Raw genomic sequence first — 4104 nt, forward strand, 5'->3', positions numbered from 1 at the left:
AAGAGGGGCTGCAGTGCAGGAAACCCTGTGTTCCCGAGGCAGAGAAGGCAGCGAGCTGCAACATCCCCTGTCCTTCCACCACGGTCAGGGCAATCCATACCGAGTCTTTTCCCACCCCAGCAGCTCCCACCTGCAGGACCCCTCAGAGGACGGGGGCAGGAGGATGCGCAGGACCTGACGGGGACGTCAGCAGTGGTTAAAACATTAAAAACACAATACCAACCTCTTTTAAGCTGTGGAACTGCCTGTCTCGTGATCATGCTGGGCAGTGGAACAAGCACAGCACTATTAATGGGGCACTTAGGAAGCATAAATTGCTCTTCCTTTTGGGCAAGAGACTCCCCTCTATCTGCTGAGAGGTATGAGGGGTGTCCCCCGACCCTCCTCACCCCCCAGCATGCAAGGCCACAGCAATCTCTTTCCTGCTGGGGCACTTTTGTCTCTCCCAAAGTATCCGCTGCTTTTGGAGACAGTCGGCACAGACCCCTGCTTTCCTCCTGCTTGCCTGGAGACCTGCTCTGTCCACTGCACGCTGCAACCCCATCACTTAGAGCCATGGTCGCTGCCACCTTGGGGAGTGCTGGGAGCCACCAGGGCTTTCTGCCCCTGGACCAGGGGTAGGAAGCAGGGATGGGAGGTCTGATGTGGGGTTGCATCACATCTGGACCCCCCCCTCCCCCAGCCTCAGACCCAGATGCGGTGGACCTGAAACCCGACTCTGTGTTTTTGCTGCTTGTTCCCACTCGGTGGCTGCTATTTTATCAGCTGTTCCCCTTGTTATTCTGCAGCTTCTGAAGGGTTTTGATGTGCTGTAAGGATTTGGGGGGGGGGGCACACTTGTCATGTTCCTAAGAGGGTTTCTGTAGAAGAATCCCCTCAGCCCTCACCAAGTACCCACCCTGGGGACCCTTGTTATCTACAACATCACCGGGATTGCTAAACACCAGGAGAAAAAAACAAGAGAAACTGAGGCACACGGACAAAGGGACTCTAAAATGCCAACCAGGTAGGGAACCCCACAAAATACACAGGCAATTGTGCACACGCACATACAGGTGTGTGCACACGCACACAGGCACCTCTGCATACATGTCCACAGGTGTGCATGCATGCACACACGTGTTCACACACATTCCCAGAGGACGCTCTGGGTGTAGGTGGATGGCTCTCCCTTCCTGACGCACTGCTGGACGCACAAGGTTTCCCCCTTCTCGTATGTCAGTGCAGATGGACAAGGGCAGGCACCGTGGCCTGTAAGGAAGAAAGGCAAGGAGGCATCACAAACATCCCTTTGTGAAAGCCATATCACACCTGCGAGTGGGTGCAGACGTGGGCATAGTTTGTGCTCAAAAAGGAACATGTGTGCACCAGTGTACCTATGTGCGTGCACGAGGGTGCATGCGTGTGCAGGCGCATGCGTGTGCAAGTATGCGTGCACTTGCACAGCATGCTGGAATGGGAGGGGGAAGCCTGTTCCTTAGGGCCTGGGGGCTGGCCAGCTTCCCCAACACGGGGGTAGGAGTCCTGAGCCGTGGTACGTCACTAACAGCCCCCACGCCTTCCAGCCCGCCTCCCACCCACCCTCCACGCTTGGGGCAGTTAGCTGCAAATGTCCCTCCGAGCCGGAGCTCAACACCCGCCTCTCCTCGGGCTGCCCCAACATGACAGCACACGTCACAAGGTGTCCACGCTGACTCACTCCCCCAGACGGAAACTTCCCTGCTCCTCCGGAGATCCTCCCAGCTCAGCAAGCTGCAGTATCATCAGGGGAAAGCAGGGCTGAGTTTGCTTCACCCCCACCCACTAGACCAGCCACAAGGGTCTGGTGACCTTCAGCTCCCAATCTGTTCCTGATTTTGTGCTCATCTATGCATGTGATGGAAAAGACCCCGGTACATGGGGGAGAAATGAACCCCCCACAAGCAACTAGTGACATGGTGATGAGCAGGTGCCAGAGGACCCAAGTCCGCTCCCAAGCTTGATCGGGAGCTTGTGCACGCATACGGTGGGAGCTGGGCTGGCTCAGGCCTGAGGGTGGGCAGTTTGACCCAGCTCGGTGTGTGCCGGTCTCCCAAGAGGGGCCGGGATCCTCGGTAACTGGGGAGCTTGGGGCAGGCATAGGGAGGTTTTGTGTGGACCTGCCACAGGGCCCCAATTTCCAGCAGATCCCCCTTCCCCTCAAAGACACTTGCTGAGTGCAGGGACCTTCACTGTTTGCTGGAGAAAGGCTCAAGGGAAGGTATGGACCAACCCAGCCAGTGCTATGCAGAGCCAAATGCACAAATAAGCCAGCTTCAAACACCCACAACAGCATGGAGGGGACAGCAGGTGCCTTTGCCTCCCCCCGTCCCCACAGAAGCAGCCTCTGCCTTAGCTGGAGACCGCAGACCCAGACATACTGGGAAAAGTTTTCCTAGGTCTGAGTTTCTGAAGGAGAAACTTCATCCAGCTGTTTCTTCCCAACACCAAAACCCAATGCCCACCGTCTGGATGCTGCACCATCCGCTTGGGTTTGTTCAGGTATCGAATGAGCACGGCAGGGGCAGGACTCAGGTGTCTGGGTATCCTGCTGGGTCCCCACCTCCCTTCTGGAGCCAGGAACAGGACCCTCCCTGCTGCTGGAGCATCTTCTCGTGTCCCAGCCCCAGCAGCACAGCCCTGCTGAGGCCTCAGCTGCCGGGCTCTCCATCTGTGCAGGAGAGGGGCAGCCACCCCAGTGCCGCATGGCACCCACAGAACCACCTGGACCTCGCATGTGTGAGCAGGGCCTGGCCCAGGGCACCCTGACAGCAGCGAGGATAATCCACCCTCCAGAGAGACGCTTCCCTTGCCTTTAGACTCCCAGCTCTCCCTGCTCACTGGGGGCTTGGACCAGTTTTGGGGTGCCCTGGTGGCTGTTCTAGCTGGACCCCAGAGAGGACAGCCTGTGCAGGCACAGGCTCAAGCAGCTCCTGCTCACCTGCAAGCCAGGGTGACCATGTCTCACACGGCCCCCACTCAGGTGATGCCTGGCTCCCTCCCGCTCCTCCGTGCTGTGCCTGACCCCGGCCCACAGCTCCTCCTGAGCTCCTCTGCAGCCTGTCTGCTCCGCCACCACGGACTGCTCGGGGTCCCGTCCATCCCTTGCCCCAGCCAGGGGGGTGACACACAGCCAAAGCCCAAATGCAGAGTCCCAGAGGCTTTAGCAGTGTGGCCACAGGGCTGGCGGCCGGTGGGGGCACCCAGGGGCACTTGGAGCCCTCTGCCAAAGAGGTCAGACCCGGTCACGGTTGCAGAGGGGCTCAGGGCTGAACTCCACCGTCTAACATCCTACCCCGACCCCAGCCACAGCCCTCCAAGCATTAAAGTGCAGCAGCTCTCCTTGTGCAGAGGACAGACGGACACTCAAAACCAGTGCAGGTAGGCAACCAAGGTATTCCACAAGCAATATGGAAGAGCAACTCTGCCTTGCCCCCCAAAGCACAGAGGCTTCCCCCAACACACGACACTTCCACGGCAGCCGCAACCACAACCAAGGTGAGGAGGGCAGAAGCGCAGCCCCAGGGGCCCTGCGGGTCAAGAGATGCAGAGCCAGGGTGCAGTGGGGCCTGGGCACGGTGCCGCAGGGTCGGGGAGGCTCCTCAGGGTGCACAGAGTCTCCCTTCGCCTCACCCCAACCAGAGGGTGCCCACACAGCCTGGCTGGCTACTGGAGCAGGGCCTTGGCAGGAGCAGGGAGACCCTCGCCGTCCCAGCGGCGACTCCTGCTCCCCAATGAGGCTGGGCCTGGTCCCCCGGGGGCGGCGGGAGCCAGAGCCTCGGAGACACAGCGCTTGGCCAGGCCAGCTGCCCCCTCGTCCTGAGAAGCAATGGGGCGCGGAGGCCCCAGAGGCGGTGGACAGAGCCCCCCGCAGCTGCGATGGACCCAGGGCAGGAGGACGCGAGGAGGGACGGGAGGGCGCAGGAGCAGCGGCCGCGGCACTGCTGCGGCTCGGGAGTGGGGTCTCACGTGCCCAGGACCGTCCTGCGCCACAGGCAGCCCCGGGCGCTGCTGCCGAGGCGGGGGGCAGCAACGTCCCGCCGGCGGCTTCGCCCCGTCCAACGCCCCCGCGGAACCGCCCCGGGC

Source organism: Apteryx rowi, unplaced genomic scaffold (genome assembly GCF_003343035.1).
Source record: "Apteryx rowi isolate R43461 unplaced genomic scaffold, aptRow1 scaffold_475, whole genome shotgun sequence".
In the NCBI taxonomy this organism is placed as follows: domain Eukaryota; kingdom Metazoa; phylum Chordata; class Aves; order Apterygiformes; family Apterygidae; genus Apteryx; species Apteryx rowi.